A 24,933-nucleotide genomic window follows, 5' to 3' on the forward strand; every position below is an offset into this window, starting at 1 on the left:
TAACATATTCCTCTCTTATTATATAGAAATCTAAATTGAGACAGTTCTTTCTTAATATGTGTATCCTATATAATAAAAGCCCAACAACCATAATGGCAGAACAACTGCTCGACCAGTCACTATAAGGTGCATTGACCACCTGTTGATTCCTCCCTCTGGCTGACAGGCTCCTATCGCCCTATAGTGAATGGGGAACTGGGGTGGGTGGTGGGGGCTGCAAGTGGCACTAGGCAACATACAGAGAGTGACCTGTGTGGGGGCAGAGCCATGAGCAGGTAGGACCAGCCAACCTCTTGGTCCCTCTCCCCCTGGCCGTCAAGCTCTGATTGCCCACCTGATGGCAAACTGAACCAGTGGGGGACAGGGTTGAATGCTGGCAGCCAGGGAAGGTGGCCCTGATCACAGGCTAGGCTTAGGGACTGTACCTGCACATGATTTCGCACACCAGGCCTCTAGTATTTTAATGAAGTTTTAATTTACTGCTGAGAACTTCACATATTCTACAGGAAACTAACAGTTTAAAAGAGAATATGAGTACAAATTTGAATTGGAATCTGCCTGACATTTATTTGTGGAAATATGATAGCTTCTTTGACATTAATTATAACTACACTAATCTAAGATTAAACAGTTATAACGTTAACTATCAAAAATTATGTTTATTAGTCATTCTATATCTCTGTGCTTTATGAAGCTTTAAATTATTTATGAACCAAACTTTGTAATTTTAAAATATTCCTGTGATTTTTAAAATGTTCATATTCCTATTTAGAAAGCACTGAAAGCTGTCTCTATTACAAATACATGTCTCTTTTATATATTACTTAATTAAAAATTATCACCAGATCATAGCCAGTTTGACTCAGTGGAAGCATGTCAGCCTGTGAACCAAAGGGCCCGGTTCCATTCCAATCAAGGGCATGTAGCTTGGTTGCAGGCTCCTCCTGGTCTGGGCCCTGGTCGAGGTTTGTGCAGATTAGTACATATACATTTTAAATAATCAAATAATTTTACCACAACGTGATATTCCATTGTGTAGACAGATGTACCACAGTTTTTTTTAATCCACTCATATGCTGATGGGCACTTAGGCTGTTTCCAAATCTTAGCTATGGTAAATTGTGTTGCTATAAACATAAGGGTGCATATATCCTTTCTAACTGGTATTTCTAGTTTCTTGGGATATATTCCTAGAAGTGGGATCACTGGGTCAAATGCGAGTTCCATTTTTAGTTTTTTGAGGAAACTCCATACTGTTCTCCACAGTGGCTGAACCAATCTGCATTCCCACCAGCAGAGCACAAAAGTTCCTTTTTCTTCACATCTTTGCCATCACTTGTCATTTGCTGATTTGTTGTTAATAGCCATTCTGACAGGTGTGAGATGGTGCCACATTGTCATTTTGAGAGAGCATTATGCTAAGAGAAATAAGCCACTCAGAGAAAGATAAATATCACACGATCTCACTCATCTGTGGAATATAATGAACAACATAAACTGATGAACAAAAACCAGATCCAGAGACTAAGAAGCATCTATCAGACCGTCAAACCTCAGAGAGAAGGTAGAGGATGGCGGGAGTAAGGGGGAGAGATCTACTAAAGGACTTGTATGCATGCATATAAGCCTAACCAATGGACACAGATACCAGGGTGGTGAGGGTATGAGTGGGGAGAAGTAGGGGGAATAATAGGCGGATAAAGAAACATATGTAATACCTTAATCAATAAAGAAAAATAAAGAAGTAAAATAAAATAATTTTAGAAATGTCTTCTCCCCTCCCCTTCTCCTTAGTCATAATTTCTCTCTCAAATGGAAGTTAACTTCAGCTCTTTTGCCTTACTATATTAGTATTATCTCCCATTAGCCTCAATTACATTCTTGTATTATTCTTTTGTATTAGATGTATTGACTTCATATTCAGGAGATACCAACTCAGTGTCCTTTTCTCCTCATGTCACAACTAAAGTCAGACATATTTGCCATACCATCACCCATCAAATATATTTGTATCATATATGTCTTTAAAAATAAATTAAGGGTACTAGTAAACCTGTTAAAATTCCAACATTCCCATTCATAATTACACATATATTTTTAATATATTTTATTGACTTAAGAGAGGAAGGGAGAGGAAAAGAGAGATAGACACATCATTGATGGGAGAGAGTCATTGATTGACTGCCTGCTGCACACCTCACACTAGGGATCTAGCCTGCTACCAGGGCATATGCCCTGAACAAGAATTGAACTGTGACCTCCTGGTTCATAGGTCGATGCCCAACCAGTGAACAACAATAATTTGTTTTAATAAAGCAAATAAAAAGTAGAACTTCTGGTTGCTTTCATAATCCAACTCTTTATTTACCACTTATTCCTGGATCTTACTGGTTAAAATTTAAATCAATAAGTATGAATGATACTCAATTCACTCAAATTATCAACAGATCATTTTCTGAGGAAAAATTAAAAATCTATATATTTATTTGAAATAATTTAAACAGTATATATTTGGGGCATTTTCAATATTTCTGATTGAGATGATTTGTGATGGTTTTTAATTATTTAGTATTTATGTCAATGTGTAGGTTGGCAATAGCAACTAATCAGTATTCCTTTTAGATACATTATTTAGAATGTGTTTACTTTCTCAGTTACACTGCATTACGTTAAATATTATTTTGAAAAGAAAATATAAATATTCAAATCCCTTCTGAACAGCATTATATATATAAATTATATGTGTCAGCATCTTTCCGGTTTGCCATTTCATAATTTGAAGAAAGGATAAGGTAGTCACAATGGGCCAAGAAACAAGCAACACTCAATAGTACCTTCTGATGTAAAATTGCCACACTCATTTGTTATTATTAATATAGTAAACAAGAAGTAATGAAGATTTAAACAGAAAAACAAATAGCCTCGACTCAAGGCTATAAAATTTCAATTGTTTCAGGTGAAGTACTCAACAATAAAGATAATTAGAGCCAAGTGGACATGAAGAATATTAGTCAAGGGCAATTTGGACAAAAGCCGAAATGAAGTTAAGTTCATGAAGCAGAAGGTAAAAGTTTGCAGTGATAAGAAGTCAATATTGCCTGCAGGTCATATTGGTAAACAACAAAATCTCTATCTAGGATTTTATATAATGGTGATGGATAGTATTAATACAACGAGGGCATTGGGAAATCAGGCAAAATTAGTTCCACTGGAACATAACCCTTCATAACATTCAATGAATCATTGTCTCTAACTCAGTGCCTTTAAGATACCTAACTGCCACGATTGCCTTTAGTAACTATGAGAAAAATGACTAGGTAAAATCAATAGACTAGAAAATTGATAGACCAGATACTAAGCCAGACTTCTTCTAAATGAGGCTAATTGGGTCATTTCTGCCAATTGTTTTTCTTTGACAAATAGCTATGTTGCTTTGAATTCCTGTATCATATCTCTAATACCTTTCTGAGGGTGGTCGCATGTTGTTTAATCCCACTTCTTTCTATTCATTGATTTGTTGTTCTAACTTAATCAGTTTCTTCACTATCATTGTAAATTTTGTATGTAGCACTAGATTGAGCTCCAATCCCAGTTTGGTCAAGGCTAACTCTAATGGATCATTTTTTTTTTCTGACAGCCATTAAGAAGTTTTGAGTTGTCTACTAATCCTCTGACATATTTCTCATCTTCTAATTCTTTGGTACTTGTTTCATTTCCCCAAATAATGCAGATATATATTTTAATTTCCCCAAACAATGCAAGTGGAGTTTTTTGTTTGTTTGTTTGTTTTATTAATATTTTTTGTAGTGTGCTATAACAGATTGGCAGGCTGAGTGATCCAAAGCATCATTATAATCCTTGATAGTTATGCTCATAACAAGGCATACTAATTTCATTCAATATTAACTAATATTGCAAAGGCTTTTCAAAGCCAAACAATTTCGTAACCTTGGGATATACTAATGAAAAGAGAGCACCACCACTCACAATTTATTAAAAGAGACAGAGACTGCAAAATTAAAATATTGTGCTGAGAGCGCTAGAAAGGATGTTTGCAAGAACACATAAACCTGATCCTCTCTTCAGATTACTGCAAGTAAACATTTACAGGTTGTTTTGAATTTCCTATGAGAACTAAAGAAATTAAATGATCTATCTTTTAAGATACAAAATAACCACCCAAACCCTGAGTCCTCTATTTTATGACTTCTCTTCAGTCTTCTCAAAAAATTACCTTTCCCATACAATTTTACAATATTTCCCTGCATATACCTTTTTGTAGACCCAACAATGGACCACTGTTCTCTACATGCTTTCAATGGAACACCCACCCCTATGTTAACAAGTTTCTAAATGAAGTTCTTTCCATTGACTCTGGTAACTTTTCTTGGAATCTTTTTTAATACTACCAATTGCTGACAAAATACCTCTGCTAAATTTAGCTATGTTTCTCTCTTAAAACTTAAAATATTCCCTGTTTAATTACAATTTCCTGTCTATATTTTAATGTCTAACATGGCATAAATTATAATAATAATATAATAATATAAATTAAATATAATAATAATAACAATAATAATAACAATAGCATCAGCCTTAAAAATAATTCCAGCTAATATTTTTCTTTAATTAAAATATATTGACATACCCAATGGAAATGAAAACAGGATGTCAAAGAAATAGCTGAATTCTCATTTATATTGCAGAATTATCTGCAGTAGCCAAGACCTGGTAACAAGTCTTCTTCATGGATGGGTAAAAGAGACAAAAGAATATTATTGAGCCATGAGAAATATGAACATCTTTCCATTTGTTACAACATGGAATGACCTTGAGAACATTATGCAAAGTGGAGTAAATTGAACAGAAAGAAAAGCTCTGAATGATATCACTTACATGTAGAATCTAAAAAAAAAGCCAAACTCATAAAAACAAAAAGTAAAATGGTGGTTACCAGAGAATGAGGGCTGGCAGAATAGGACAGATGCTGTTTAAGTGTATGAACCAGTTAATCTTTAGTGGATACATTATCCTGTGTATTTTGGGAAGTCTGGAAATTTTACTTACAAAGTTCTTACATAAGTATTTATTTAATCATCCCAATAACCATTCATAATCAACAAATAAAGAAACTATAGTATGAAGAATTTAATGACTTATAAAAGTGACATATAATTGTTTTGCCATTTTCTGTTAGAAATAATTTACAAGTTTTGCCCCCATTTAAAGGGAGAGGTTTGCATAGGGTTGTGAATACCAAGATGTAGGGATCTGGGCCATGATGGCATCTCAGTGTCACAGTCCATTCTCTAGCTCCCAGTGTCCTCCTGCCACAGGGGGAAGAAAAAAAAAATCTCCTCCCAAGGTCCCCAAGAGTCCATTCCATTCACTGTATATTCTAAGTTGAGATATTCATCACCTGATCAGATCCAGATGAGGATAAGATCCCTGAAGTCCTTCTCAATATGTAACATTAAAGAGACCAAGTGTCTGTTCCACACACATCCACACGTGGTGGTGGAACCATCAGGATAGCAGGTATCAACATGACTGCTCAAAAGGGTAACAATGGAGATACACAGGATTCACTGGCCCATAGTGACTTGAAAATGGGGCCAGGGGAATGTTAAATGTTTCTTGATTAAATTTCAAAGTCTGGGAATAATTCTCCATGGCTCTCCCTCTAATTTCTGTGTTCTCTAGCATGTGTAGGTAACTATCGTAAGTAGTTGTATCAGCCTGCTAACTGCCGGTGGAGTTTCAGCCTCTCTCATTTTCCATTCTCCCTGCTCCTTTCAGTCTGAGCTGGCAGTGATTTTGCTGAAATAATTTTCTCAAAAACTGTGTTTATCTTCAGTGGATTTCACAGAAGTTTACTTCATTAGACAAAAGCTATATCCACAAATCCTTTCTAGATTCCTCTCTAGGACTGGATGCTGAGAGGGACAGAAGCAAAGCCATTAAGGTTCCTAGGATCCCTATTGCTAGATTGGGAGAATATGAGATAAAACCTCAGTCTCTCTGAAGGACCAGTTTTGTGACTAAATTCTTAATTGGTTTTTGAGGATTTAGAAAATGGTTGTATAGTCACATCCTCAGTGTTTTTGCCTACCAACTTTTATTTAAAGGTCATCCTTTCCTGACAGTTCTTAAAAATGATCTCTTAATCTTAGCAGCTTTTTCATCTGAAAAAGCTCAGAATTTTCAAAAATATAAAATTCTTTTTAGTAGTTCTTTCCTCAAATTATTTTTATCCTCTCACATTTTACTGTAACTAGGAAAAAACAAAACAAAAAACAGGTGGCATCACAAACGTTTTGCTTAGGAATTTCCCTATCCAGATAACCAAGTTCATGCATACAATGTGTTTTACTTTCCACATAATAGCTGAAGAGAGCTTCGCTAAGCTCTCAGCTGCTATCTGGCAAAAATACCCCTTACTCCACTTTCTAATAAAATGTTCTTCACTTCCTTTTGCGCCATCACTGGCAATGCCCTCAAAGTACTGTTTTATAATTGTTCAAGGAAGTTTAGTCTTTACCATGTTTTTCAAAAATTCACTACCCTCTGTTTAGTGCCTAATTCTAAAGCCACTATTATAATGTCGTTATTTTCACTTCCAGATGCCAAAATCTGTAACTTTTGCTGCATAACAAATTGCCACAAGTTTAGCTATATAAAGTAACACATTTATTATCTCTGGAGTATGTGAGGGTCAGAAACCCAAGGATAGCTGAGCTAAATTCTCTATTTCAGGATCTCTCACAAACATCCATACAAGAGGTTGGCCAGGGCTGGGGACTCATTTGAAGCCTGACTGTGGGAAAGATTTCCTATCAAACTCATGGGGTTATAACAGGCAGAGAATGAAATTGGAACCCTATCCTACACACGCACAAAAATGAACTCAATCTGATGTAAAAATGAGTAGAGGTACTAGTTACTAAATAGACATTTCTCCAAAGAAGATTCACAAGTGGTCAACAGGTACATGCAAAACCTATTCAATATCATTAATTACTAGGGGGGAAAAATCAAAACCACAATGAGATATTACATCCCACTTATTAGAATGGCTGTCATAAAAAAGGCAAGAAACAATTGATATTGGCAAGGATGGGAAGGAGAGGGACTGTCTGTGCACTGTTGGTGGCAATGTAAATTTTTCAGCCACTGTAGAAGATATTGTGAAATTTGCTTTAAATATAAAAAATAGAGCTAGCTGCCTTTTTCACTTTACTTGTACTTCTCTAAAAGCAGAAAGTGGATCAAAATCTACACCTATTCAGTTTGTGATGTTATTGAGTCTGGGTCTTAATTAGTAACATTTTACATTATCTGACTTTTATCTAGAACATGAAAAAGAAGATAAAGTGATGCCTTTCCTGTGAGTCACTGATTTTAAAGCAAAAATAAAGGCGGGGTGGGGGGGGGGGGAGAGAATAGGGAGAAAAAAGCAGGGAGGGAAGAAGAGAAAAACAGACAGAAATATTCAATATTTCTGGCTCCCCAGAATTTAGAAGAAGTAAAACTGAGTTGTTTTTAATAATGAAACAAAAGGGAATTATCTTTAAAATTAAGCTATATTCTTGGGCCAACATAAATTTAAGTATTTTTAATAGGTAGCTGAGATACATGAATGAGCCATTACCCCCCATGTTCAGGAGCATTCTTATCTTTAATGCTTCCATATTTCCTGTCATTTTTCCTCTTTACTTCTGGACCAGCTTCACAGCTCATTTGTTTTTAATATAGCCTAATTGGTTTTCTCCTTGACAAGTTCTGAGTACATGCTTTATATGTTAGAGTTTGAACAATGGAGCACATATATCTACCCAATAAGCCAAATTTATGGCAGAAAATCTTAATTTTTTTAAACTCTCATAGACAAGGAAGACAATTTATCTTTTGCGTCCATTGAATTCATATCAGGGAAATCTGTTTGGGATTAAATAAAACCTTTTTCATAAATTACCCCTTGCTTTATTTTTATTATTATGAAAGTAATATCTGTTGTTAACAAGTAAAGGAGAGAATAATTTGTTACAAGTATGTGAAAACTATCCAACTAGACTATGGAAGAACATAGATACTTACAGCTTTACCTTTTCCTCTGTCTATGTCACTTTTTTAAATGTCTTTATAGTATTGGGTTGAGAAAGTTCTAACTTATTTGAATTGTAGAATAAACTAATTTATTCTTTATTTTCTCATGGCTATAACATCACTTTCACATCTTACAACCACACCCATGTCATCAAGATACAACGTCTTTTATTTATTAAACAAATACCTAAAATAAAAGAAATATTAGTGTGAATACTAAACTAGAAAATTTAAATATATAAATTTATACTACATTATACACTATAGAATACTTAAGTATATAATGGTATAGTGATTATAAGAATCCTTAAAGACAATCATTTGCTTATTTAAGGGTAGGAATGCTCTTTTTATTGGCAAGTTGATTAGAGTCCTTCATATGTTAATTTTAGTGAAGACTATATTTCCATTTAATAACATAAAAATTAACCAAATTTTACTAACATAAAAATTAACCAAAAAAAATCAATAATCCATGAAATGGAAAAAAAAAATTAATCCATGACTAGTAAATTAATGATGAGTTTTTGCCGCTGTCAACATTAATCTGTAACCATTGACATATGTGTATTTCAAAGGTGATATGGTAATTTTGATGTGTTTTTAATGCCTTTCTTATCTCACATTACTCTAATAAAATAATAAGTCGCTTCAGGTCTTATGCTAATGCTACATGACATCCGTGTCAGAGGGAAATTGTTCGTCATGCTACCTCAAGGCAGATCCTCAGCAGTGATGCTTTACTGCTGGTAATTTTATGGGTTTTTTTTCCTGCTGGTAATTGCATACAATACCAAGAAAGAAAATGACTCTAAGTAAAATACAATACATATCAACTCAAAGAATTACATAAAAAATGCTAACTTGCTGCTCTCCCAACATGGATAATAGCTTTGCTTATGGGGGTTGAAAGCAGCAGTGGTACTCCATGTTGCTGAGGGGCCAGAGATGATGAAACATTCTGCCTCATAAAAGAGAAACAGAAATGCTTTACTTACAAAAAGAGCTGTCTAGAAAAAGGGAAATAGAAATAAGTAAACTGAAACATCACACCTTTTTACCTTTGCAATGGTATTTGTAAGTTCCATAGAAAAATCATTATTTTAGATTCAGACCTTATGGGAAACAGTTTAATTTTAGATTTAGATTAACTAGTTTAACTGTTAATGTTTTATTGCCATGAACAATACTAATTAATCAATGTTCTACTCTCTGGGGCAAAGAATAAAACAAATCCTCTATGTTGTGGGTCTAAGATAGTTAAAAGAGATATAGCAGAACTCTGATGGAAAGAACTAGTGCGCAGCGGGTGTGGATCGGTGGCCAAGAGTCAATCTATGAACCAGGAGGTCAGGATTCTATTTCCTATCAGGGTACATGCTTCCGTTGTGGGCTCAGTTTTCAGTGAGGGGTGAGGGACATGCAAGAGGCATCCCATCAATGATTCTCTCTCATTGATGTTTCTATCTTTCTCTCCCTCTCACTTCCTTGCTGATTAATATATATAGTTGACTAAGCAAATGATCAGTGAAAACTTAAAAAAAAAAAACACAAAAGAAAGAACTAATTAAAAATCATGAGGGGATAGTGGAGATATAGGAATGCTCACAGGCGTCCTTCCTGGGAGACTAGGTTAATGGCAGAATGCAGTCACCCTTTTAGAAAACTGCACTAAAAATAGTCCCTACTCTTCAATTCTAGTTTATTTTACCATGAAGCCATATTCACATAAGTGCCCAAATTATGCTTTTTATTACCAAGTGTTATAATTTTATATTTATTCATGAATTATAAAGATATATATTGTATATATACACAATCATATAATTTTTCTCATAATATTCTGCCTGATATCCTCATTCAAATATTTTTCAAGAAAATTCCTCTGTTTCAGTAACACAACTGTCAAGAAAGGAAAAGCTTTGATTTAATGGACCCCTGTCAGGTTGCTAATATATTGTCACCATATCTGCTGTTTCAGTGTTTTGCCTTCCACTTCCAATCTTTGAAATCTTAATGATTAATACAATAAAAGTGGAAGACGCTGTTTTGACTTCCATAGGACGAAATAGGGCCATGTGCCTCTTCTAACCCTTGAACTCAGCATCTTCCAGTAGGTGGACATAGTTCTATGATGAGCAAACACAAAGAGCTATAGTTTTAAAAGGAAAGTTCTTGTTGAGATATCATAATATGAGACAAATACCATTCCCACTAGCACAGCTGTTAATTACTACAAATGATTCTATGAATCTCGCATAACATTGCTATAAATGAAAGAGATCTGTGAGGTCATCTCTGCCAATCAGTAATATTATAGAAACTGAGAAGGAAATAGTCAAGGAGGAAAAAGATTAGACCATGAGCATCATCTAAGTCTAAGCCTCTATTTTTCAGAAAATTATACAAAGTCTAATGATTCTAAGTATTCCTCCCTACTTTTCTTGGTATCCTAGAGACAAAAACATGTTATAAGTCTTGGAAATTTCAACAGTAATTATATGATACCCTATGTGAAATATAAGCTTGGAGATATTGCTGATAATGTGTATTATAAGCAAGGTGATTTATATTGATATATATTTTTAATATATTGATATTTAATTGATGCTGGTTCTGAGTTACACAGATCTAAACATTTTGTAGTCTCATGTGATATTCAATAGACTACTGGCACATGAATTCTATCCCAAGCAAAGATGTGATTAACTGATCCTCATCATCAATTGTTTGTCAGATGCAGAGTGCAACTTGCAAATGCTATTTATTGTACATGAATATATTGGAAATTAAATAATTTGAACATTTTTCTAGCTTTATTGGATGCCATAAGCATGAAAATTGTTTGATTTTTCTGTGTGGCATATAGCAAAATCTATTTTCAAGATTCTCCCCTGGTGCCCGTTTTATAGAAGTTTATCTTTGATATATTGGAGACAGTGTGTGTGTGTGTGTGTGTGTGTGTGTGTGTGTGTGTGTGTGTGTTTTGACAAAAGCATATTCTGTGATAAATGACGTCTTGTATTCATGCTAACAAGTAAAAATTTCTTATTTTATATTATATAATACTGAGTTTCAATGTAGTTTAATATTTTAAAGTGTCTTTCTGATTAGAAAAGTTGAATCTACAATAACTATTTAGACCTTTAATGAGAATGTTGTCAAGTAAAAATAGTTAAGTAATTCATAGAGCAGTTTCTGTTTGAATTTAGTTTCTACTTTTTCTTGTAAATTACTGCTTAAGGAAAACACATATATTACCAGCTTTATACAATACAAACCTAACACATAAATAACACTGACTGTACGTAGGACATGTACAGCAAAGAGATAGTAGATACATAATTCTTATTGTCAAGGGCATAGAAATTTAGGCATGTCTTAAGTGGGTGTGCTGTTTTGTGTCTTGCAAAGCTGTGCTCATAGTCCTTCCATTTCTCACAGAAATGAGATCTCATATGAAGTCTCCACTAGGGAAGAATCTGCTCACCCAAGAACATGTTTGTTGGTATCTTAATCTTCTTGCAGTTGTAGGATTCAGGGCAGTTTGCTTCCTCAAAGCCAGCAAGTGAGAAGAGAGAGAATAGAGCAAGATGGGGGTTATACATATAAATCCTGTGCATGCAATAGACCTCATTACCTTTTCTGTAATCTACTTCTAAGAAGCAAGAGAAAGGTCTAACCTATATCTAAGGGAAGGGACTTTCACAAAGGCATACATACTTAAAGTCTAAAATTGGTCAGGTATGCAGCTGTCAGATTACTTAGCTGAAAACTGCTAGAAAATTGTAATAAAGATATTGCTGAAAGAATACCTAAATATTATATGAGGGAATCTAAACATATAAACAAGGAGGAAAACATAACATATGAGACTGAATATCCTATATATAGTATAAGGCTAATATGCAAATTGACTGAACAGTGGAGTGACTGGTTGCTATGATGCACACTGACCACCAGGGGGCAACATTCAATGCAGGAGCTGCCCCTCGGTGGTCAGTGCACTCCCACAGGAAGAGCGCTGCTCAGCCAGAAGTCGGGCTCATGGCTGGTGAGCACAGCAGTGGTGGCAGGAGCCTCTCTGGCTTCCACAGCAGTGCTAAGGATTCCTCAGGGGGATGTCTGACTGCAGCAGGTGGACATCCCCCCAAGGGGTCCAGGACTGTGAGAGAGTGCAGGTCGAGTTGAGGGACCCCTCTACCCCTACAGTGCACGAATATCATGCACCAGGCCTCTAGTATGGTAAATAAGGAAGATAGTTAATGAACAGAATGCCCTAATTTATTCTATAACTAACATACACGTAGCATTAAATTGAAATAGAAAAATTGCCCATATTTCTTCATTTTTATCTACAATAAAGTAATTCCTTTGTATTTGAATTTATCTCAGAGTAATTAAAGTCCAAGAATATGTTCCTGGCATCTGATGATTGAAGAATGGAGAACATAATTGCTAAAAGGATAGAGAAGACTGGGTGCAATATGTCATTGGGATGTATAAATCACTTAAACTCTCATACATTAGAGGGCAGAAAACAGTAAAATATATGACATCATTTTCACTGAAAGAAATACAGTGACTAGAGGTTAAAATAAAATGCAGAGAGAAAATTGAAGGATCTGAATCTGATTTAAGAAAAGTTTAGTCAACTAGAAGAGAGACTACTTGATATCTGGATTTTGGAGAAAAGGGGCTGACAATATAGGATTAAAGGAAATTTAAGAAAATCAAATCCTTTATTTGTACATATGGCAGTTGTTGCAAAATCACATAGAAAAATAAATATAAAGAAAGTAAAACCTCAATAACAAGATTATATTGTGCTTTTTCCCAACTAGGTAATCTAATTTCTCAACATAACACTGAAAATACCACACGGACTTAATAAAAAGAAAAGTATACAATCGATTTAACAAAGAAAACAATTCCAGAATCCCAGGGTAAATACATGAGCCTGAATCCTGAATAAAAGGAAGTAAAGAAGATAGGAAAAAGCAAGGCAGGGATTACAAAACAGTTAACAAAATTACAGTGCTCCCTTGAGAGTTAATGCCCCCTTGGATGGGTATTACTTCCAGTATTTCAAAGGTATGTTAACTTGGCTGTGTAAAAACAATGGATAGGGCTGGTTTAAAACCTTTCCCTAGAGAAGTTATAGTCCTGGGGCATGCCTACCCACTAACACCTGCCCAGTTAGGAATTTATGATCAGATCACCCTGTGAAGCTACCTTCCCCAGAATTCCTGTTTTTGTCCATAACACAAAGTTCCGTGGAAGGTACAATATGGTCCTTCAACTGTTGGAGGGTCAGAGTGAGAAACGACTTTCCAGAGGATATTGGGTTGGATAGAAGAAGAAGAAGAAGAAGAAGAAGAAGAAGAAGAAGAAGAAGAAGAAGAAGAAGAAGAAGAAGAAGAAGAAGAAGAAGAAGAAGAAGAAGAAGAAGAAGGAGAAGGAGAAAAAGGGTGACTTAAGGGTGGAGAAAAGAGGAATTAAGATTCCAGGAACAAGTAGTTGCAGAACTGTGAGTTATGAAAAAGCATACTATGTTTACAAAATGGTAGGAGCCATTTATCTGTTAGTAACTATAAAAAAGAGTGGAAAATTGAGAGAGAAAAGAAATAAGTTTGTGAAAGTAAACAAATTTGTAAATACCTCTAGTATTATTGCTAAGAGACTATGAGGAAACAATGGACTTGGCTATAAAACAAGGGGTGTGTGTGTGTGTGTGTGTGTGTGTGTGTGTGTGTGTTTCAATCATTATAGCAGTGCTATGCAGTATAGATTAGATAAATGAGAGCCTAAAGTTGAGGGATTGAAGGTAATATAAAAAGATTAAACAGTTTTAATAAAACACTTCAACTCAAAATACACATATTAAGGTATTCATTTTTACTTGTGAATGACATTAATAAAGTATAGATTAAAATGAGATGCAATTGACTCTTTGGATAGTGATTTTAATATGGAATCAGATTGGTTCTTTTACTCTATAGTAATGTGTCCTTTTCTCTTTGTCAAGAGCCTGTGTATATTTATTGCTTTCATAATGTAACCATGTTCTTTCTATCTATCTATCTATCTATCTATCTATCTATCTATCTATCTATCTATCTATACAGTACCAAATTTTAGAAGATAATTCAGTTAAACACAAACTTGCCTCTTCTTACACAGTAGCATCAAAAATGTATTCAAATACTGAATGACACTGATTACAATTCATTATTACTGAAGCAAGCAGAAAATTGCTTGCCAGTAAATTTTGGTTTCTAATTCATGGTCATGGAAAAAAAAAAAGTGTAATGTAGTTCAGGAAATGGATACAAATAAAGAAGTACATTTGAAATATGTTTTGTTTCACAATTGATATAGTTCTCCAAGGGAATTATTTTATATGAATTCATGACAATAACCACATGCTCTAAATCTGTGCGCTGAGCACTTGCACAATAGGAAAACTGATCACTGCTAACATCACATCCTTTTCATGGAAGTGCACCAATGAACACACAGTCATGGCTCACTGGCTCCATTCCACACCTTATAACACTGCATATATCCTCACTAAAAACAGCAAGAGAATACATAGTGCATTTCATAAAATATTAAATACAATTTTTTACATTTATTTGACTTAAATTTATTCTGAGTTATTACATCATCATTTAAATGAATACACAAAACCTTTGGCCTTTTCTAATTTCTTACATGATCACAAAATGTTTTATAATTTTAAAATCTTTGTGATTATTTTAAAGTGATAACAACAATAAAAAAAAAACTAGAGTAAAAGAACAATAACTTATTGGTATTGTTAATAAACACTAAACAAAATAAAAACAAAAAATAATCAGAAAGCTTGTTAAATACACTTAAATGTCTCAGTAATACTATTCATTCATTTAACAAGCAATTACTGAGTGGTACTTTTCTGGAAACTGTGTATTGAGCATTTTTAAAACAATATAAATACATATTAGATGGATCAGAAAAAGCAATACACACAATAAAGAAATAAGTATATTAGATTGTCATAAATGCTACAGAGATAGTAAAAGAAAACATAAGAGAATGTGTTATGGATTGAGAGAGAGAGAAAGAGAGAGATGAAGGGAGGGCAAAAGAGCATTGAAATTACAAATAGGGAAGGCTTTACTAAGGTAGTAATCTATGGGTAATACCTAAAGTATAAAGATGAGCCTTGTGAAATTTCAGTAAAAAGCAGACCAGGAAGAATACAGTAAATGCAAAAGTGCTAATATAAGAGGTTACCTATAATAGCAGGAAACACTAAAACTACAATGTGGTTAAAAGAAAGTAAAGCAATGGTGTGCTAGTAAGATAAAGAAAGAAAGAAGGAAGGAAGGGAAGGAAGGAAGGAAGGAAGGAAGGAAGGAAGGAAGGAAGGAAGGAAGGAAGGAAGGAAGGAAGGAAGGAAGGAAGGAGAAAGAAAGAAAGAAAGAAGAAAGAAAAAGAAAGGAAGGAAGGAAGGAAGGAAGGAAGGACGGAAGGAAGGAAGGAAGGAAGGAAGGAAGGAAGGAAGGAAGAAGGAAGAAGGAAGGAAGGAAGGAAGGAAGGAAGGAAGGAAGGAAGGAAGGAAGGAAGGAAGGAAGAAAGAAAGAAAGAAAGAAAGAAAGAAAGAAAGAAAGAAAGAAAGAAAGAAAGAAAGAAAGAAAGAAAGGCCCCCACAAGATTTGCATGTCTTAATCCCAAGGCGAGTGAATGTGTTACACACAGGTCAAAAAGGGCTCTGAGGGTGTGACTAAGGTCCTTGAGGTCATCCTGGTTTATCCAAGTGGGTTCAGTAAAATCACAAAGGGAGTTCATAAGAAAGAGAAAGGATGGTCAGAGTCAAGAAAAGACCTGAGGATGTTGATAGCAGTTGTAAGGGGAGAAGGTGATACATGACTGGCTCTGATTATGGCGAAAGAGGCTGTGAGCCAAGGAACAACACGGTGACCTCTAAAAACTGCAAAAGGCCAAGACAAGAGTTTGCTTCACAGACTCCAGAGGACTCTAACCTTGCCAACACTTTGTCTTTAGCCTAGTGCAAACATGTGGCTCTTTGGCCCCTTGAGTGTGGCTCTTCCACAAAATACCACGGCCTGGGCAAGTCTATTTTGAAGAAGTGGCGTTAGAAGAAGTTTAAGTTTAAAACATCTGCCTCTCAAAAGAAAATTCAATCGTTGTACTGTTGATATTTGGCTCTGTTGACTAATGAGTTTGTTGACCACTGGCCTAGTGACAATGATTTTGAACTTCTGACTTCCAAAGGATAGATGTGCCACTACGAAGTGGTCATTTGTTTCAGTAGCATTTGAAAGGAATATGATTTAAACATTTTAGCTTTGAAATAAGAAAGCCTACTTACAAAATTAGAGAGATATACTTTTAATAATAAGCTGGCTTGGATGTGGGGAAACTATAGGGATATGTTTGTGTATTTCCGGTTTTAGCTCTGAAATGAAGAAAAACATAGAAGTGATCACTTCTATCCTCACAAAAAGAAAAAAGGCGAATAAACTAAAAATCAATACACTTCTTAAAAACCTATCAGAAACGTGTAGTAACAGGGCAAGCTGCCACGTGAAATTTGGAGAGGGAGGTAAATGCCCTGAATCACGGCTAAACTGAGCTTGCTGGAAGTAGGAACTGCTGAAGTCATGGGAGGAACACTTAAAAGCATTTTCGGTGAATTGCTGGAGGCTGAGCATGGATTAATTTGAGTGTTACAACGCCCGCGGTCCCTTTCCTAGGGTGCCCCCAAATGACCATGGGGTTTGCCTACAGGAACTGAACTAAATTCTAGCAGTAAAGATTGCAAAAGAATCTCCTTGGGTTTCAGGCAAAAAGGGGGCCGGTAACCAGTCTGAAATATGCCCAGAGTGTTCTTTATAACAAAAATCTGTCCTGGAGTGTAAATTATCAGAACCTCATAAAACCAAAAAAAGGAACAATTAAATAACTGCAGCCTGTTTCAGACTTTGATCCCACATAGAGGGAAAGAGAAAAAGAATCACTTCTGTAGTGCACATCTCCAGGACTCGGGGCCTTAAAAAAAAGTAATACATGCTTCCACCTTAGGAAACTACACAATGAAAAAATGGGTCATATAAAAATATTGCAATTTGATGAAATAAAATGTTAAAATAAGAGCATAAATATTTATAATTGAAAACATATAATCAATTCTAGTTCTTTGAAAGATCAATAACATTTATAAATCTTTGCCAGGATAACCAAGAAATAAAAGAAGACACCAATTACTAATCCCAGAAATGAAAGAGGTAATATAAGGGCATTAAAACGGTAATAAGGGAATATTATGAAAAACTCTATGGCTACAAATTTGATGACATAGATGAAATGGATCAATTCCTCAAAAAGATATCAACTACCAAAACTCACATAAGGAGAAAAACATAAACTATTCTGGCACTGTAATGATGGCCATATATAATCCTATGAAGTTGTCAAAATTTATGGTTGCATAATACAAAAAGTGGGATTTGCTCTAATCTATGACTCAAATTAGTAATAATATGTCAATTCTGGTTCATTAATTGTAACAAATGCACTATAGTCCTGCAAGGTGTAAATGATAGCTGGACTTGTGAGCGGTGAATCCAAAATTGTGTGTTAAAAACTCTTAATTTTGTTTAAAAAAAGGTATATTTGGGGATCCCCTTAAATTTATATTTTATTTTATTGAACAAAATATCTACTAATCAATTAATTAATTGCCAGAATTTTGATGGCAGAAAACTTTCTCTTATTTTAATATACATATTAAACCAATGCCATTTTTATTTTTAAATATCTTATTAGTTACTAAAATGTTGGTATACTTTTAGTTTTCTCTATTGCCTGTTTTCCAATTTTTTATTCTAGAAATGTAAAATCTTAGCCTTTGTGTAATAGGAACACTTTTGCTCAGTGTATTTACACTCATATAATTCTGGCTACAACTTCCTAGGAAAAACAAAGGAAATGAGTCTAAATGAGTCTAGTACTAATTCCAGAAATGTATTTGGTGAACATTATTGGCCTGATTTGTGACAAGAGGATTTTGGTTAGGCCCATGGGACTTAATTCAGACGGCAGATTTTCAATCACTTGTGCCGGGCTGAGGCGACTGACCAGATTTCTAAACAAGGCATTGTCCTCCGGAGAGGCAGGCATGCTCCCTGCTCCTCTGGGGAATTATCTTTTGAAGTAGATGTGGCAGCAGCACTGAGGTAAAGAATTTAATGGAGGAAATGAGGCCACAATGGGAAAAGTAGAAACAGAAAAATGTTCTCCAGCATCAAGAGCTATACCACCATTTGAATTAAACAGAGAATAGAGTGCGGTTGGACCAGCTTTTTCTCCTATAAGCATCAGTGGCAATAGGACAGTCAATCTTAATTAAAGGACGTTTGCAATAGTAAAAACTGTAAAAATCTAACTATTGTTTAAAAGTTTAAAGGCAAGAATCATTGGCAAATGAACCTACGCTGAATGTGGCTGTGCAGTTAAGAATGTAGCATCAGCTTTCAGCTCTCCTAAAGCATGCTGGATACTAGCGTACCCAAGGTTAATGAGCTATAAATATGTAGATAGTAGTTTTTGTCTATGTAAATACAATCTTAAACCTTTTAACAACTCATTTATGCCATTTATTTTTGTTTGAAAATAAACTCCATCTGAGAGTCCTTCAAACCAAAAGCATGCACCTGGTGCAGCTGCCATTTACATCATTTTATTTTATTTTACTTATTTATATTCTTAATATTTTATTGATTTTTTTAAAGAGAGGAAGAGAGTGGGATAGAGAATTAAAAACATCAATGAGAGAGAAACATTGATCAGCTGCCTCCTGCACTCCTCCCATTGGGGATGTGCCTGCAACCAAGGCACATGCCCTTGACAGGACTTGAACCTGGGACCTTTCAGTCCGCAGGCTGATGCTCTAACCACTGAGCCAAACCGGTTTTGGCCATTTCCATCATTTTAGATAAGGATGGAAAGCAGGAGGCTCTTCACCAACCACTGGTCTAGGCATGGCAAGCCCATAACTGGGGACTTTGGGTGCATGGAGTGACTTCACTCATGGTTTCTAATTAGACATTCTCCCGGGACCAAAGGTGAGCTTTGCAATAGGCTCTGGAGAAATTAAAATGTAAAATCAGAGCTATAGCATGTGAGTCTGACAAGAAATTGACAACAAAAAATTCAGATAATTCAAATAATCATATTTTCTTTAAGTTATCAAAGAGTCAAGTTTAAATTGCCCCAAATCCAGTTTAAAAAAAAGGGGGGGGGGCTTACAGGAGAGACCAATGCAGGCTCTGTCTCCACTCCAAAGACCACAGTATGAATCATTGTCTGGAGCCATGCAAATAGGTGAGAAGTCAAAAGAACTTTCAACAAACTGCAGAAGGCTGTCAGTAGAGTTAAAATTAAAGGCACATGCACCAGCATATAATGTGTGAGATATTCACATATAAAATATATAAAAAGTCTTAAACAATTTTTAAAAAGCTTTGTTTTCATTATTTCCTCACATTATACATAAATTGTGGGCCATATAGTCACTGAAATACAAAATATATTGCAATGATATGACTCAAAGATATTGTTATTGGTATACATGGAAATCACCCTGGGCAATTAAAATATTGCCTTCTTTCATAGGGAATAATGATTTATATTCATTAGGATCAGTTCAACTTATTTTTATATGACCCTACATTGATGGGAATAATGATCCAAGTCTGAATACTCATTATTTTTTATGCCATTTAATTTTATTTTCATAGATATACACACAAGTAATTAAACCAAAAAATTAATCAATCTGGAAAACCTATTGCTTCAATATTAGTGAGACCTAACATAAAAGAGAATTGTGAGAAAACCTAAATGTCAAGCTGAGAAAAGATAGCCACTTAAGGACCTATTAAGCAAGAGAGAAAGTTCTAAGGTGAAATAAAAATAACGTACAAAAAGCAGGATCTTTGTGCACCATTAACAAAGGGTATCATCCTCCAGAGGGTCTGAACCAGAGGCCTAGGTTAATGCAGAGAGGGAAAGACATAGAATACACACACATAAATTTGATTTGCTACATAATCTAAATTGAATTTACAATGAAACATATTTTACAATGTCTAATCCTGATATTATGGGTTGAACTGTGTCACACCAAAATATGTTGAAGTTCTAAGCCCCAACATCTGCAAATGTGATATCAATGGAAAACAAGATCATTTGATGTTGGAAAACTCAAGATGAGGTCATTAGGATGAGCCCTAATCTGTAGAATCACAGGGTCCTCATAAAAGGAAAACTTTGAACATGTGGAAGAAAGAAGGAAAACCATCAACAAGACAAGAAACACTCAGTGCTACTAGAAGCTAAGAAAGAAGCATGGGACAGATTGTCTGTCACAGACCTGAGAAGAAATCAAACCTGTTGACAGCTGGATTTCAGACTTCCAGCCTCCAGAACTGTGAGACTGTAAATTTCCATTGTCTCAGCCACCCATTCTGGAATATGTTTTTACAGCAGCCCTAGGACACTAAACTCTGAGAGGAAAAAACTGTGAAGTGGAAGCTTGAAATGCATTTTGGCTGCATGCAACAGAATATCTAAATGCTAGTGGCCTTAATTTATTGTGCTTGCTTTAAAAAATATGTTTGGAAGGACAGTGGCAACTGAACACTGTGCCATAACTCACTGTAGGAATCCAAGGTCAAAATACTTCTGTTTTTCTACTCTACTGGTTTTATTATTGAGACCGTCAAACTTTTGATCCTATAGTTGTGGCCAAAAGGGCAGAAAGTTTGGATACTGACACAAACCACAGTTAAATCTTCTATCTAGAATTGCTGTGTTTCCTCAGAAACGTTCAGTAAAATGTATTTATGAATCATTGTCTACAGCTCTGTCATATGTTCTATCTCCTAAGGAGGTGAAAAAGCAAGTATTTGGGTATTTCAGCCTCCATTATGGAGCCTGGCCTAAGAGAAGTAGCTTGGAAATAGTTTCTACTTTGCTGCACACATTGCTTCACCTGTTATTTAAAGATTTTCATTAAAAATACCTTATTTATATAAAGTGAAATTTACCTTCATCTTATATTGATTAATTTTATTGCTTTGGTATTAATTTTTAAGAAAAGAGATACCAATCTAAAGCTTTCCTGAATATTCTATAATTTATTAAGATAAGAAATCAGTCAGTAAGCATATTATGTGGATTTTAATTTTTAAGGCTCTATGTCAGTCTGTATCATTTTTACTAGAACATTCATGATTATTCTAAACATGTATACCACCTATACCTAACTGCAAATGTACCCAACTTGTCAGTACACTCTCTAGAATAACAAATAATACCTCAATGATGTCAAAATACCTGTTTATTTTGTAGGAAATGAGAACACTTGCTGTTTAAACAACTTTTAAAATAAAAAATTCACTGAAATAAAACATAGCTTTAAAAAAAATAAAGACAAAAATACGGTGATACCATTTATATGTTGAATCTAAACTGAGCTCATAGGAACAGTGGGATGATAATGACCGGGGATTGGAAAGTGGAGGGAAATGGAAGATAGGACTAAAGCAGGGGTGGGGAAACTTTTTTTTCTGCCAAGATCCATTTGGATATTTATAAAAGTATTCATAGGCCATAAAAAATTATAAACTTAAACATTAGCCTGCTAGCCCAGCCAGTATTGCTCAGTGGTTGAGTGTCAATGTATGAACTAAGAGGTCGCCAGTTCCATTCCCAGTCAGGGTGCATGCCCAGGTTGTGGGCTCGATCCCCAGTAGAGGGCACATGGGAGACAGCTGATTGATGTTTCTCTCATCATTGATGTTTTTCTCTCTCCCTCCTCCTCTAAGAAAGAAAGAAAGAAAGAGAGAGAAAGAAGAAAGAAAGAAAGAAAGAGAGAGAGAGAGAGAAAGAAGAAAGAAAGAAAGAAAGAAAGAAAGAAAGAAAGAAGAAGAAAGAAGAAGAAGGAAGGAAGGAAGGAAGGAAAGGAATAAGAAGGAAGGAGGAAGGAAGAAGGAAGGAAGGGAAGGAAGAAGGAAGGAGGAAGGAAGGAAGGAAGTGAAGGAAGGAGGAAGTTAGAGGTAGTGATGTAAGGAAGTAATGTCTTGCGGAAGTGAATGACGTAGGGCCTCTTCAGTCTGACTTTCCGTTCAGTATTGCCGGAATTCAGTCCGCATGCTGAAAGTAGGGCCAGACCAAATAATTTTGAGGGCTTTATACTGTTCACAGGCCAGATATTCCCCACCCCTGGACTAAAGAATACAAACTCCAGTTATAAAATAAATAAGTTCTGGAGAATCTAATATACAACATAGTGATTATAGGTAATAAAACTCTCTTATCTACTTGAAATTGCTAAGATAGTAGATCTTAATATTCTCATCGCCAAAAAGAAATGGAAATTAGATGATGTAATGCAGATGTTAGCTAATGTTATAGTAGTAATCATTTTGTAATATGCAAGTATAGAAAATCAACATGCTGTACACCTTGAACGTGTACAATGTTATATGTCAATTATATCTCAAAAAAGCTTGTAGAAAAATAAAACCAATTGAATCAATATTTTCAAGCTTTTGGGAAACATATCAAATCTTTAATTGTATATATGCCTATGGTAAAAAAAATATATATATATATAATCCTGGTCTAAAATATTTTATTTCAACTCTGTTTATGTCAGGAAAAAGTATAGATATATTTACTATTCTCCTATTATTTTCCCTCAGAATGTGAATTATAAAGAAAATGTTAACAATGCCTTCTCTTCCATACAATTGAAATTGCTTTTGATTTTCATCTCCTCAGCCATTTCTTTTTTTACAACTAGCCACAACGAACTGTATTTTATCTTTATTCCTTTCAGTTCTACTTGCTTCAGCCATTGAAATTGTATTGTTTGTTTGTTTTTTACCTATAAACTCAGACATAAAGGGAGATGTATTTTATTGAATTTATATTCAGAGTGGCTAAGAGACTGCTGGAAATTCTGAAGGGATGATAATTTGGACTTTGTAATGACATACTGATTTTGCTTAAGGAGGAAGGAAATTCCACCCACCCTACTCTTGTCATCATAATGCATATTAAAGAAAACTTTGCTTTATAACTCTTCAAATACAAATATCTCTGCACATGAGCCACAAAATCTGTGCAAAAGAAATATTGGTCTCAAGTCACAAGGAAATCAACAATATAATACTGAAAGCTACTTTTACATTTTACTAAAAATATCTCTCTCTAGAATTTTGCCTAATCATGTCCCTTGTGAACATGATGATTTGTATTGCAATTCCTTCTCAGTGGCATCGAAGAAACACGCAGTTGTTATTCTTATTTTCTGCCATAATATCAAAATGGAATTCTACTTGTGGTTCTAATGCATCGCCCTTTATTTGGAAAAACATAATTTAAAAATCTGTAACACATTGCTTAATTTTTCTTTGAGCAAATATATTCATATTGTCTCTCTTTTTCCTTACTCTAATGATTTCCCATCAGAATGCTATCAGCTTTCCATTCGCCACTAGTATGGAAATGTCATTTTTTAGGACCTGCCATTCTAGTTTTGTTCCTTTTGTTTTGTTTTCTATTACCTTCCGCATCAATCCACAAAATGCTGAAACTCAGACATGTTTCTCTCCTGTACAGGTACAATTCCACTGAAAGGAAATAAGAGTAGAGGGAAGGCAGTGGTTACACCATGTCCAGTAACTTGATAGATGATAAAACTGCAGGTTTAAGATATCTTGTTTTTCCCTCTCTCTCAAAAAAGAAAAACCAAAAAATAAAGATCAGACTAACTATACACTCTCCTCAGGACAGAGAACCACCGATACTGGTTAGAAATACAATTGACAATTGCTTATGTGGGCTACATCTACTATATTTAATCACACTGAGTATCTAAACTATTATAGAATAGATCATTGTTCCGTGAATCTATTTTTCAGCAGAGGACAGAAGAAAATATGCAGACAAATAAACATCTGATGAACAGTTAATAATTGCAATGTTTATCCTGATTTCTGAGATGTTAAAACATAAATAATTTAAATAATTTAATTGAAAAAGTCATACTTTTATTCAAGAAGATTTGGGGGAAAAACTAATTGATGAACAAGACAGAAAATTCAATTTTATTTTGATACTAGACACCCAGTGCACAAAATCATACATGAGTAGGATCCCTAGAGGCCTCCACCTGCCAGCCAGGGCCTTCCTTCATTCTGCGCCACCCCCTGGTGGTCAGTGCACGTCATAGTGAGCAATTGAACTCCCAGTCTCCTGATCGAACTCTCAAGGGGACACTTTGTATATAAGGCATATATATTCTTATTGCAGATCTCCAAGGCCCTGTTTAGGACACAGAAGAAATCAAGAACTGTAGTCTCTAACCTTCTCTATCCATAGTGTCCCAGGCTGGAGTTAGTCAGTGAGAATCATTGTCATGGCATGTAGAGAGGAGGAAGAAAAATGGAGTTAATTGTGTTGAATCCACAAAGATTCAGCAAGAGAGAATTGAGTTATCACTAGTCACCAGATATAATTTGCAAACAAGTAAAGGGTAATAGATTTGTTCCTAAATATCCACCCATCTTCAGGCACTAGCTGCATACATGTATTACTGAAGATGTAATAAAAATAATCATTTTTAATCATAATAGGAAATGGATAATATTCTTATTTTGTTAATAGATTAATTACATTGAATATCTATGTATTCATGAAACACATTGTACTTTGTCTTGTATTGTATTACCTGTTTGCTATTCT

This window comes from Pipistrellus kuhlii, unplaced genomic scaffold, assembly GCF_014108245.1.
Source record: "Pipistrellus kuhlii isolate mPipKuh1 unplaced genomic scaffold, mPipKuh1.p scaffold_m20_p_4, whole genome shotgun sequence".
Lineage (NCBI taxonomy): Eukaryota > Metazoa > Chordata > Mammalia > Chiroptera > Vespertilionidae > Pipistrellus > Pipistrellus kuhlii.